The sequence below is a fragment of the Hibiscus syriacus genome, unplaced genomic scaffold (assembly GCF_006381635.1).
Source record: "Hibiscus syriacus cultivar Baekdansim isolate YM2019G1 unplaced genomic scaffold, ASM638163v2 tig00112487_pilon, whole genome shotgun sequence".
In the NCBI taxonomy this organism is placed as follows: domain Eukaryota; kingdom Viridiplantae; phylum Streptophyta; class Magnoliopsida; order Malvales; family Malvaceae; genus Hibiscus; species Hibiscus syriacus.
The window spans coordinates 412570-427846 of NW_024063341.1; the positions used below are offsets into that span (position 1 = coordinate 412570).

Sequence of the window (15277 nt, forward strand, 5' to 3'; positions counted from 1 at the left end):
CAAAAACTTTCAATCATGGTGACTTGGCTGTTAAGCACAAGTACCATTTTACCTTGTGGAAGAAAGGATCAGACAATAAAGAAGAGAAAACTAGAACATACCAATAGGAACCAACATCATCTCATAACACCAATTTAAACTCAAGCCTTCTACTTCAGCAACAATCAATACAAGATGAACCATAGAAATCAGTAGAACCAAGCATCAATTTCAAAGTAAGTTCTCACCAAATCAACGTCAGCAAAGTGAATGAAGAACAACCTACCAACACTACCATTTATTAATTGTCGACAAAACAACAACTCAAATCCAAAACTAACTCTAGAAACTCCAAATGCAGAAAATGGATCATCAAAGCAGATTATTAATCCCCAATCTTGTTTACCAAGTTCCAAACCAAGGCCAGAATACTCTACCAACGCCTGACTAACCGTTGAATGTCTCACTGTGAGTCATTGCAGATCTGCAAACAGACGGTGAAACATTGACAACATACCATAATCTGATGAGACAAAGAAGCTCAAAATTGTAGATAGAGAACTAGTGGATGTAGACGACATTCATCGAGGCAATGGCTATAGTGGCTTCAACGATGGGAGCAGCAACTAAAGTCGGTGAGGAAAGGCAGTGACAAAAGAAAAATGAAGACGGTGGCTTACGCGAGACTTGTGATAAAGAAAACACGGATTGTCGACTGAGAAGGAACTCGATAAAAAAAAATAGAATGACAACAACGGAAGAAAGAAGAAATCAGGATCTTTGGTGAATGATACCATGTGAGAAAGCAACCATGGTGACCGGATATGAATAACGGCTAGTGACAGGAATGTGTGAATAAACGTTGAACAACTGAGTGTTTGTTAGTGATTTGTTTAGATGAATATTAAGAGAGAGAAATACTAAACACGTACTCTAAATTGAAGTAAATTGCAATACATAGATGTTGAACCATTACATCAGTGGGCTTTTATATCCAAATTAATAACCAACAAACTAACTAATTATTGTCTTCAACAAACTATAACAAATATTTAACAGCTAACTAATCATTTGTCTAACAAGTAACATTTTTGCTTTATTTTGGAATATAATACACATAAAATTATATAAAAAAACAAAATTAGGAACATGAAGAATATTTAAACACCCAAGAACCCACCTATCCTAGGTTTAACTAGACAAGAAACATAGACCAAGTTTGCTGTTAACATCAACAAGCGACAGTTTCTACAAATTAACCCACCAAAAACATAAACTTCACTATCAAAACCAGATTAAAAAAAAGGCTAACCTTTCATTGGTGGCGTCACTCAACCCTCTCAAATAACTAGCCCATTAAGTGGGAATCCTTGTTCTCACCTAAAAGAAACTCGGTTTCCATTATTTTATACACTCAATACGTTGATTTTCAATCTATATTATTTCAATATTTTTCAACCGTCCCCCACCGTCCTTTTGTCCGACCATGACGCTATACGCATGGGATTCCTAGCTGTACAATTTGTCATTTTTTTCCATTAATATATGGTAAAGAACAAAAATGGTGACTAAATTATTGTAAAATTGTCTTGATATATTATTAAATGATGATAAAATTTGATAAATTTAAGCTTTATTTTATAATTTTTCTATAAGTTTTAGTGATTATTTTGTAATAATTCAATAAGTTTAATGGTCATTTTGTAATTTTTTAAATTTTAGTTACCAAAAATAAAATTTTAGCATAATTTAGTGTCCATTTATATACTTTACACTCAATATATATACATATATAATCATCCTTGTGTCTAGAGCAAAACTAGTCTTGGTCCATATAGATTCTCAACCCTTTGAAGACTAAATTATTGGAACCGAAAGAAACATGGATGGATGTCAAAATTTAGACTCCAACAGCAAAACCCTCGATTTTTGTCTCCTCCCTTCTGAACTCATACAAAGCATTCTCTTCTCCTTCGCTTTGCCTGAAATCATTTGGATGAAGTTGGTCAACAAGTTTCTTGCTTATCTTATATCCGACCGAGATTTTATCCGGCAATGCAACATGCGATGGAGGCCGGTCACTTGGTAGTTTGTTTACAAGAAGCGTTGGCGTCGCGACACCACAGTTCATGGTTTTTCCGATCAATCCAACCGTTGGTTCAAGTTTTGTATTAATGATTTGATGAAACAGGTTCTGTTTTACCCAGGAAAAGATGTTTATCTTTTGACAACCAGTGGTTAGTAAGGCAGTTAAGAAGATCCCTCAATTTTAATACCTAAAATTTTGGTTAGTGACCAAAATATAATTTTTGAAAGTTTGGTGGCCAAAGTAAAAAGTTAAAAAGTTAGGGACTAAAAGGATAATTTTTAAAAGTTAGGTATTTTGACCCCATAAATGAATAGTTCAACCCCAAGAATGACATTTTCATGGGAATCAAAATTTTTATCCGGAATTTGTGTTAAAAGTTATAAAATAGCAAAGTCCGAAAGAAAATAGGATAATCGGATCGAACAGAAATTTTACGAAAATTTGAAGGATGATAGATAAAGGTTGGAAATATTATTTCCAAATTTTAGAATAATGATATTTAATGTGTATTAGTGGAATTAAAGTCGATTTTAAATATTTAGCTAAAATTGGAAAATTTAGTGACTAAATTATATTTTTGAAAATTTGCAAGGGCAAAGGTGGAAAGTGGATTTTTATTTGTTCATATTTAACTTTGTAATATTAAAAGGGATGATAGTGCAATGGAAAGTTGAAATTATCATGGTTCACTAAGGGTAAAATGATAATTTCACATTAAATGAATTTTAAATTCATTTATATTAGATTAAGCCAAATGTATCATGTTTTAATTGAAGAAAAATCAGAAATTTTTAGTTTCTTCCAACCCCAAAACGTACACCACAATAGCTACTTTTGTCACACCCCAATTTAGGGGCTAAATTTTAGTAAATATAAGTATCGAAATAAAGTTGTATCCCGAAAGGAATTTAGGATTAAATTGTAAAATCGCAAAGTTGACAGACCATTTTAGGAAGTGCAGGAAAATTTAGGGACTTAAACCCGAATTTAACCATTTTCTAGACTCAATGAAAAATAAATTACCCGATCAATTTAACCCCAAAATATTTCCCCAAATTTTTGGATTCATAACCCCAAATAAGTTTCCCAACGGTCACATTCTTGCTTCAAATTCACCACCGTCTGGCCGCCTTCGGAGCCCGCCATCGCTCCCATCGAGCTCCCCATCGACCGACGACCCCATCCCAAACCCCAATTCACCGTGAAACGATAGCTAACATCGCGAAGCAGCGTTACAAAGTTTTAAATTTTCCCGGCACGCCTCGATTTTTCGACGATTCCAGCCGAATTGACGAGCGTCGTGCCTCACTGCTTCCGCCACCTTACTCATCGGCATCGTGCGACCAAAAACCAGTCGACATGCCACTATGTTACTTTCGTTTTCACAAATCATCGAAGGGGTAAGTTTTCGATTTATTTTCGGTGAACTTTGGGAGTATATTTGTTGTGTTTTTGGGTTGCAAATGATTAAATCGAGTATGTGGATAATCAGGGAAGAATCGACCTACCATAATGACCCTTGTCGCCGCCGCACACACTGTCGGGTGCGCGTGGGCTTGTTTTGGGTCCAAGGAAACCTCCATAATCAGGTTGACCCGACCCACCTGCCTGACCCGATCCACCTGGTTCAGTCCAGTCTCGGTCCGAGTCAACACGTTGACTTTAACTTATTGACTTTGACCATTTGACTTTGGCCAGAAAGTTATCTTTTTCGAAAGGGTCCCATTTTATTTTTTTTGACGTCCTGAGTTTAAATTCAAAGTTCGTTTTGCCAAATTTGCACCCGGTAAGTCATTTTTTGATGTTTTACCTTTGAAATTCAATGTGGTTTCTCAATTGAGTTCAGTTTCTGACATAAATTTGATTGCTTTGTATTTGAGGAATTATTAGGCATTGAATTTAAGTTAGAGGGTGATCGATTGGAGTTTAAATGGTTGATCGGTATGGCACAAAAATCGAGGTAATACTCTACTACCATTTGTATGCTTCTCGGACTTATTGATGGATGGTAATTGCATGAATAGAATTGATTGATACATTAGATGTATTTAATTATCATTAGACTCAGGCATAAAATTGGAATAAGGACATAAAACAATATAAGAATCAGACGACCCGATAAAGAGAAATTGGAAGATCAATCGAAAATAATTATAAGTTCAGTGATCCAATAAAAAATGAATCGGTTCAAGATCCATGAAGTTTGATAAATTCTCTTAAAAGGTTAAATACAGGGATTAACTTGATATTAAGTTACCGAAAAGAGCAAATCAGCATAAAATTATGAAAATACCATTGTAATGAAAAAAGAACAAGACTTCTCCGGATGGCGAAGAATAACTCTGAAAGGATAAACTTGACTAATTATCAGTAAAATTTCATATTATCGAATTAAAAATAATTACTGAAATGTCCTTGAGCTTCGTAATAACTATAATAACCTATAATGATCAAAGGAGTAAAATACCCTGAACGCTAAAGGAAGTATATTGCATTCAAGCTTAGTTTATCGAAAATTATGTCAGTGACAAATTTGAATGAAATGAGGACGATACGCTTAAGTGATAAGCATAATGGATGGCTATGATATTGGAGACGATCTAATAATGCATATCTTGATTCACTTGAACTTTGGAAATATTGAAATAAATTCTGGATCTATTGGAATGACTCTAAAATGTAAAATGACTCAAAGAACGTCTAAACCCTATAATAAATAATACTTTCAGCTTTGAAAAGAATAAATCAACATCAAATACTAAATGACCTAAGTAACCCCACTGACTTAGGACTAAGTTAGTTACTTGGATAAGTTTGGAAACCTAATAAGCTTACATGATGTACTGTCCCCATGGGTTGTGAACTATGAATCAAGTATGTTGGCATTTTCTTGATAGTGTTACAAAGTGGGAATGAATTAAAGACCATTGGAATATCTACTCATCTCATTAAGATATATTCAACAATAATTTTGAAGGTAATAAATGGACAAGAATTATTGGTATAAAATAGTGAATACCCTAAAAGTGCAACGAATTAATCGATCGACATGCATTAGTTCTGGGAGTTGTTCGACTCGAGTTATTTCGATAATCCGATAGATTGAAGTAGATTGTAAATGTCTTGAACCTTTATTTCTCTTTTATCAGCTCAAATCACTCTGATCACATAGTAACTCAAGTGTAAAGGATCTTGAATAACCCATTGGTTCAATTGGACTCAAAATCCTGATAATTCAAATCATAATCCTGAATACCCCTAATGGTTAGAGTATAAGAATCACTCTCCGTAAATCTGATTCTAGAATTATTTAGTATAAAGGTTCTTGAACACCTTCTTGAGGCACCTGAATCATAATAGTAGGATTCTAAAGTGTCAACTTTAAACTTCTGATTATATCCATTAGTAATCGATCCCTTTTCAATAGGACATTGTTCCTGGAATCCGATCAAATTACATAAGTTTCATGATTTCCATTCATGATAAACTACCAAATGCCTCTGATAAATACTTGGATCCTCTAGTGTGTTTTACATGTACTACATGACATTTTTATATGTTTTAAAATGAGTTCTATTGAAATTATTGATTTACTGGTTTATCAACCATGGCAACATGGCATGTGTTCTCTAATTACGATTTTCACCAAAACATATAAATCGTTCATGATTTATGAAATCATGGAAATTACTATTTAAGAACTATGGTTTTATGTTTTCACTGGTTATACATGAACTATTTTATTGGGATTTTATATGGGTAGGTTGAAAGTTCAACTCTGATCAAGTTGGTAAATCCTTACGGACCTAAGGTGACCCTTGGGTAGGCTTTGAGGCCCCAACAAACTTTCTTGGGTAGGCTCTCAGGCCCCAAGGCACTTACCCAAGGCACTCCCTTGGGATAATCATGGGACTATATATAGTGTACAAGTGGAGGGCAATTATATGGTTTATTCCAATGTCACGTTTATGAGATTTTACTGGATCACGATCCAGATATTATGGTTTACTGTTAAAACTGAGTTCTATTGGATTTTATATAGGTAGGATTCTGGAGTATGGAGGTTCAACTCTGATCAAACTGGTAAATCCTTATGGACCTAAGATAAACTTTCTTGGGTAGGCTCTCAGTCCCCAAGACACTCCCTTGGGTTAATCATGGGACTATATACGGTGTACAGGTGGAGGGCAATTAAATGGTTTACTATTAAAACTGAGATATACAGGTGGAGTATAGAGGATCATCCCTGATCCAGCTGGTAAATCCTTATGGCCCTAAGGTGATCCTTGGGTAGGCTCTGAGGCCCCGAGATCATTCTTGGGTAGGCCCCGTGGCCCCGAGTAATTTTCTTGTGTAGGCTTTTGGGCCCCAAGGCATTCCCTTAGGGTGACTCCCTCTGCTGTGTACTTAGGGTAAGACCTTATGGATGCAGTTCTGGGGAACTGCATAACGGTGTTCGATTAGAGGGTTCTGCTATGGTTTTGAAAATATGTTTTAAAAAAATATTATTTTAAAAGATTTATATATTTTCACTGGTTTTGGTTGGAACACACTATTCTGATTCCCTGAACCTGGATCTTTGAATGTTTCCTCTGAACTGTAATCTGCATGCATGTTACTCGAATAAATATCAATGGTATCGCAGTTCATCCCGAAAACCTGTATAAGTCTGAGTCAATAAGGAAATTTTATGGCTTTCCATTTATCTACATGTTCTGTAGCATCAATAGGTAGTTCTGTATTACTGAACTTCCCAAAGATCACTCTGTTACTCACCATTTCAAGTTAAAAGAATCGTACCAATTAAACTATCGACATCAGTAGGGAGTTCTTCCAGCGTTGCTTGCGGAGTATGGTGCATGTGATTAGAGAGTATGTAGGTTGTATTTTATTTTATATACAAGTCTGAAATTAATTTATTTTTGAATACTGGTAAAGTTTACTTTTGTATTTATAAATGATTTTATGATTTTACATGTTTTAAATAAAATTTTAAAATTTTTCGAGATTTTTACGGTGGGTCGCTCTGGTAGCCCTAATGTGACACCTCAGATCAGATCGGGTCACCCGCATCGGTCTGAGGGGGGTTACATTTAGTGGTATCAAAGCCTAGGTTGAGTCAAATTTTTCTAGATAGACCGGTCGATCGAATGTTAAATGATGTCTGGTAAGTACATGCCCCTAGACTGTAACCGTACTTCTCTAAGCCGGAACTCCCAGGGTCGAGTCCCTCTCTATAACGAGCTAACCTAAGTTTTCTATCCGTTAGGGATCGACCTATGAATAAAGAGATACAATAATGTTTTTCCAAATTATGTAAAGTGCATCTCGAGTAATTTGAGAATTACTCATTCGAGAAATTTTGACCCGACTCCAGAAATGAAATTGAATATGTTATCATTCTATGAACCTAACCTCGTGACCAAGATTGAATTGATTCCACAAGGATAATTTCATTCTGATTCTTTTATTGGGAATAAGGGAGAATTTGATGAGAATGTACATTCAGCTGGTTAAGGATTAGTAGATGGCCCGTACTTCTACAAACGCTACTGAAGATATGGAAGAAATAATGAAAGCCTCATTTCTGCATTTTTGTGATTTTAATGAATTTTGAGGACGAAATTCTTTTAAAGATGGGAGAATTGTCCTATCCTAATTTAGGGGCTAAGTTTTAGTAAATATAAGTATTAAATTAAAGTTGTATTCCGGAATGAATTGAGGATTAAAGTGTAAAATTGCAAAGCTGGAAGACCATTATAGGAAGTCCAGGAAAATTCAAGGACTTGAACCTGAATTTGTCCATTTTCTAGACTCAGTGAAAAATAAATTACCCGATCAATTTAACCCCAAATTATTTCCCCAAATTTTTGATCCCTAACCTCCAAATTAAGTTTCCCGATGGTCACATTTTTGCTTCAAATTTGTTACTGTCCGGCCGCCGTCAGAGCCCGCCATTGCGCCCATCGAGCTCCCATTGACCGACGACCCTAGGCCAAACCGCAATTCATCATGAAACAATAGCTAAAGTCGTGAAACGACATCGTAAAGTTTCTCATTTTCCTCCGATGTGAATCGATATTTTAGCGATATCGATTCCGGCTGAACCAATAAGAGTCGTGCCTCACCGCTTCCACCACCTTACTCATCGGCGTCGTGCGACCAAAACCCAGTCGACAGGCCACCGTGTTACTGTCATTTTCACATATCATAAAAGGGGTGAGTTTTCGATTTATTTTCGGTAAACTTTGAGAGTGTATTTGTTGTGTTTTTGGGTTGAAAATGATTAAATCGAGTATGTGGATATCAAGGAAGAATCGGCCTACCGGAATGGCCCTTGTAGCCGCCGCACGCGCCACCGGGTGTGTGTGGACTTATTTTGGGTCAGAGAAAACTTCAGGAATCGGGTTGACCCGACCCGCCTGCCCGACCAGACCCAATCCTCCTGGTCCAGTCCGATCACAGAGTCAACTCGATCTGAGTCAACCCATCCAAGTTAACTCGGTCTGGGTCAACTCGTTAATTTTGACCAAAAAGTTAACTTTTTCGAAAGGGTCCCATTTTATATTTTTCGATGTCCTGAGTCCGAATCTGAAGTCCGTTTTGCCAAATCCGCACCCGGTTAGTTATTTTTGATGTTCTACTTTTGGAATTCAATGTGGTTTCTCAATTAAGTTCAATTTTGACGTAAATTCTATTGTTTTGTATCTGAGGAATTATTGGGTGTTGAATTCAAGTTTGAGGGTGATCGATTGAAGTTTAAATGGTCAATCAAAATGGCATGAAAATCGAGGTAATACTCCACTACCTTTTATATACTTCTCGGACTCATTGATGGATGTAATTGTATAAATATAATTGATTGATACATTAGATGTATTTAATTATCATTGGACTCAGACGTAAAATTGGAATAATAACAGAAAATAATATAAGAATTAGACAGCCCAATAAAGAGAAATTGGAAGATCAATCGAAAATAATTATAAGTTCAGTGATCCAATAATAAATGAATCGGTGTCAAGATCCATGAAATTTGATAAATTCTCTTAAAAGGTTAAATACTGGGATTAACTGAATATGAAGTTACCGAAAAGAGAAAATCAGGATAAAATTACGAAATGCCATTATAATGGAAAAAGAACATGACTTCTTCGGAAGGCGAAGAATAATTCTGGAAGGATAAACTTGACTAATTATCTGTAAAATTTCATATGATCGAATTGAAAGTAATTACTGAAATTTCCTTGAGCTTCGTAATAACCATAATAATCTATAATGATCAAAGGAGTAAAATACCCTGAACACTAAAGGAAGTATATTGCATTCAAGCTTAGTTTATCAGAAATTATGTCAGTGACAAATTTGAATGAAATGAGGATGATACGCTTAAGTGTTAAGAATAATGGATGGCTGTGATATTGGAGATGACCTAATAACACATATCTTGATTCACTTGAACTTTGGAAATATTGAAATAAATTATGGATCTATTGGAATGCCTCTAAAATGTAAAATGACTCAAGGAATGTCTAAGCCATATAATAAATAATACTTTAAGCTCTGAAAAGAATAAATCAACTTCAAATACTAAATGACCTAAGTAACCTCAATGACTTAGGACTAAGTGAGTGACTTGGATAAGTCTAGAAACACTAATAAGCTAACATGATGTAATGTCCCCATGGGTTGTGAACTACGAATCAAGTATGTTGACATTTTCTTGATAGTGTTACAAAGTGGAAATGAATTAAAGACCATTGGAATATCTACTCGTCTTATTAAGATATATTCAAAGATGATTCTAAAGGTGATACATGGACAAGAATTGTTGGTATAAAAGAGTGAATACCCTGGAAGAGCAACAAATTAATCGATCGACATGCATTAGTTCTGAGAATTGTTCGACTCGAGTTATTTCAATAATTCGATAGATCGAAGTAGATTGTAAATGTTCTGAACCTTCATTTCTCCCTTATCAGCTCAAATCACTCTGATCATATTTGATCACATAGTAACTCAGGTGTAAAGGATCTTTAATACCCCATTTGGTTCAATTGGACTCAAGATCCTGATAATTCAATTCATAATCCTAAATACCCCTAATGGTTAGAGTATTGGAATCACTCTTCGTAAATCTAAATCTAGAATTATTCTGTATAAAGGTTCTTGAACTCCTTCTTGAATCATCTGGATCATAGCAGGATTCTAAAGTATCAACTTTAAGTGTCTGATTAGATCCATTAGTAATCGATCCCTTTCCAATTGGACATTGTTCTTGGAATCCGATCAAATTACATAAATTTCATGTTTTCTATTCCTAATAAACTACCAAGTGCCTCTGATAAATACTTGGATCCTCTAGTGTGTTCCACATGTAGTACATGATATTTTTATATGTTTTAAAATGAGTTTTATAGAAATTATTGATTTACTAGTTTATGAACCATGGCAACATGGCATGTGTTCTCCGATTACGGTTTTAACCGAAACATATGAATCGTTCATGATTTATGGAGTCATGGAAATTACTGGTTTCTGAACTATGGTTTTCTGCTTTCACTAGTTATACATGAACTGTTTTATTGGGATTTTATCTAGGTAGGCTCTAAGGTGACACTTGGGTAGGCTCTGTGGCCTTGAGAAACTTTCTTGGGTAGGCTCTCAGGCCTGAGGCACTCCCTTGGGTTAATCCTGGGACTATATACGGCGTACAGGTGGAGGGCAATTATATGGTTTATTCCAATGTCACGTTTACGAGATTTTACTGGATCACGATCCAGATATAATGTTTACTATTAAAACTGAGTTCTACTGGATTTTATATGGGTAGGATTCTGGAGTATGGAGGTTCAGCCCTGATCCAGTTGGTAAATCCTCACGGCCCTAAGGTGATCCTTGGGTAGGCTCTGAGGCCCCCGAGATCTTTCTTGGGTAGGTTCTCGGGCCCCAATGCATTCCCTTAAGGTGGCTCCCTTTTCTGTGTGCTTAGGGTAAGCCCTTATGGATTCAATTCTGGGGAATTGCATAATGGTGTTCGGTTTGAGGGTTCCATTATGGTTTTGAAAATATGTTTTAAACAATTATTGTTTTAAAAGATTTATATATTTTCACTGGTTTTGATTGGAACACACTATTCTGATTCCCTAAACTTGGATCTTTGAATGTTTCCTCTGAACTGTAATATTCATGCTTGTTACTCAGATAAATATCAATGGTACCACAGTTCATCCCGAAAACCTGTATAAGTCTGAGTCAATAAGGAAATTTTATGGCTTTCCATTTATCTGCATGTCATGTAGCATCAATAGGTAGTTCTGTATTACTGAGCTTCCCAAAGCTCACTCTGTTACTCACCATTTCAGGTTAAAATAATCATACCAGTGAAACTATTGACATCAGTAGGGAGTTCCTCCGGCATTGCTTACAAAGTATGGTGCATGTGATTAGAGGGGATGTAGGCTGTACTTTATTTATATATAAGTCTAATTTTTTTTGAACACTAGTAAAGTTTACTTTTGTATTTATAAATGATTTTATGATTTTACATGTTTTAAATAAAATTTTAAATTTTTTCAAGATTTTTATGGGGGGTCACTCCGGTGGCCCTAATGTCACACCCTGGATCAGATGGAGTTACCCGTATCGGTCTGATGGGGTTATAACTTTTAAGCTTATTCGATTGAGTTTTGGATTAAGCTATTAGATAGAGAATTAATCCCCTTAAAATTATCTATCATTTGGTATAAATATTACATGGAGATCATGCTTATATGATGTGTTTGAAAATTAGGGTTTATGTAGGATTTGTTAATTTTGAGGGTTTGATGAAAGATTTTTATGTTTTTTTATGTTGGATATTAATTCTAAAGCTTCTTTGATTATTAAAACTACTTGAAATTGGGTGAAATTCCATTTGGCCATGACCTAGGGTTTTGAGAAAATTTTGGTTAAATTATGTTAGGGCTTTGATTGTAGAAGTCTTGAAATGTTGTTTATAGGTGGAATACATGCTTGATTCTACTGAAAACTAAGAACCCTAACCACTATGATATTCGCCCCTAAGGAATTAATTGGGGGAAAATTGTGAAAAAAATTCCCTAGGCTTAGAAATGATGTTTGAAAGGTTCTCCGAGCTTTAGAAAGTTATTTGGGCCATTTTGTAATTTTATTAAAGTTAGAGGACCTAATCAAAAATTATGGAAAATTATGGGGTTTATGTGAAAATGTTAGAAAGATGATGTGATATGTTGTAATTGAAAGTTAAAATATTGAATTTGATTTTAGAATGTGAAATTTGACTATTTTGGAAAGTTGGCAAATTTTGAGTACTAAATGGTAAATATTGAGAAAGTTAGTTACTTAAGTGGTAATAGTGGAGTTGTTGAGGTATTGGGATGAAAATTAGATGTTGGAAATTTAATTAAGTGCAAATCATTTCAACATAAATTCAAGTGCATTCAAAATTTGAGTACTAAATGGTAAATATTGAGAAAGTTAGTTAGTGAAATCTGCTCAGATTTATGTTCTAAACAGTAAGTTTAGAAAATCATCATAAATTATACAGAAATGATTAGAGGATGATTTTTACACCGTGGATTCACATGTCAACATAGTTTTGTTTAAAACAAACGGATACTGATTTTGATAGGTATACAAAAATATATGAATTTTTAATTAAAGATAGGTTAGAAAGCATGGCAACATATTTTGCTCAAAACAACTTATGTAGGTCAACTTCGAAAAATCACTATAAGTTGTATGAGATGAACTAGGTCAATTCTCAATACAGTGCCTTATTACATGATGAATATGATGTTTATATGTTAAATAAAGATAATTGACGATGATTATGATATATAAATGTTATATGGAAATGAAATGTTTAAGGTTTGAACTGTCCATTATGTTATTATATGAAGAGTTGGATATGTTGATATATTGATATATTGATATCTTAGATAATTGAATAATATATAATAATTAATGGAAAAGCCCATTGTATATTGCATTGAGAGTCATAGGTACACTTGGCATGTCAGAAAGTTTAGTAAAGTTTAAGTTAAGTTATGGTACATTCGTGTACATTACGTATTACACCATTGGTGCATATGATATGATTTGCACTTGCAGTGCATCTTATGTTGATGATTTGGCACTGAAGTGCCTATTGCACACATTATGTATGACTCATGTACCTTGCATTCTCATAAATATGCATTGGGCTATGAATTTGAAAATAAGCTATGAATTTGAAAATAAGTTATGAATATGACAGTAAGCTATGAGTCTGAAAATAAGTTATGAATATGGAAATAAGTTCTGATTCAAAAAATAAATTCTTAAATGTGAAAGTATTTATTATGAACACGGAATATAAAAATGGTTATGTGAATGGTTATGAAAGTGGAAAATGAGAATAAAATAAGAAAGTTATGAAAAGTATTTAAATAAAATAGAGATGACATGATTGTTTTGTTTATTATTGATTATCATAGTTTTGAAAAAAATCATAAAATGATGATTTTTATGTCTCTGATGAGGAAAGATGGCTTGAATACATTAGTTTGGATATTTATTAATTTTATTTGAATTTAAGTTTCACGTTTGAATTGTTATGCTATTTTAAGTTTTATATAAAGAAATATAATGTTATGATGTTGTTAAGTTGTTTAATATTTTATGTCACCTTAGTTTGTTTATAATGTCTCACTAAGTGAATACTTAGCGTGTGATGATTTTCACGCGTAGGTAAAGAAGGGCAAGTGAAGTAAGAAGTTGAGTTGTCACCAATCAACAAAGAACAACTACAAGTATCAGTAATGTCACCCTACTATTTTAAATTTTCTAAATGTCATGTATACAAATAAGAAACGTCTAAGATATATTATTGGAATTATAAATATGAATCTATGTTTTATATTTTAGATAAAAAAATATATTTTATGAGAACAAAGAAATATTTTAAAATTAGGTAATTTTTAAGCAGTATTATTTACTATCGAACTTCTAAACCTCTGCCTAAAATTAAGCTTGATTTATATGATAATTATTATTTTATGATTTTACATGATTAATGGAATAATTGTAAAGTTAATAATGAAATGTTTTATAATGGAACAAAATTTTAAGCATTTATGATCAGTAAATATTTGTAAAATTGATATGACACCTTTAGCTCGTATTTTGAGATGTATACAAACAATGGGTATTACATCCATACCCATTAGGTCCACGTGGAACTTCTTTGTGGAGGAGATCCGGGATGAAGCTAGTGCCCGAACCATCGGGCTCAGATCATTTTCGGTTTTTGTTCGTCGAGTTAGTTGGAGACCACTACGGTTGTGTTTGAATACAATTCCGAGACCAAAAAATGGCACTTCAAAGAAGCAAAGGAAGCAAATAGGAACACCCTGAGGGATGATTGTACGTTCCTCAATGCACTTAATAGTCCTAGCGAGACTTCGGTGGTAGTGGTCGGATCCGAACACACACCACCATTTATCCTACGGTCAAGACTCGAAAACAATGAGCACCAATCGGCTACAATGTCCATTTGGGAGAACATCAACGACCAGAAGTACGTGTATGGCGATTGACACGTGGTGATAATGAAATCAATCGGCATTGATGGTTTGGACAATGAAAGGACGCCGAAGGTGTTGAGCAGCATAGAAATGTGAGAGATATGCCTAAAAAGTGGGAATTGGGAGCATGTCCCGGATGTTCCAAGTGAGATAATGGAGCAAATAGGAAAATCCTATGGGGGTAATGATTGGGTGCTTAGAGGCAAGAAATGGGACAATTCGAGGGGTTTTGATGTCTAATTACCAAGGCATATGGGACATTATTTGGATGACCTAAGAGAAACATACGAACATATGTTAGTGGATGTCATTTCTTGATTGTAAGATGAAACGGGCTAATTTGGATTTTAATACCCCAAAATTTTGGTTAGTGACCAAAATATAAATTTTGAAAGTTTAATGGCTAAAGTATAAAATTAGAAAAAGTTTAGGGACCTAATTGATAATTTTCTCAAAAAAAAAGAATTTTTATTCCATAAACGGATAGTTTACTTTTGTGAGTGGGGTTTTATTGAAATCAGATTCTTGATCCGGAATTGGTGCAAAAACTAGAAAGTATTAAAGTTAGGTAAAATTCGATAAATCGGATCGAATAGAAATTTTAAGAAAAATTTAAATGATG

The 15277-nt window shown here is 34.3% G+C and overlaps 1 pseudogene; it reads left to right on the forward strand.

Annotated features, from left to right (window-relative positions):
- Window positions 1–1861: 1861 nt before the first annotated feature.
- On the forward strand, window positions 1862–14956 carry LOC120180026 (annotated as a pseudogene).
- The last annotated feature ends 321 nt before the right edge of the window (window positions 14957–15277 follow it).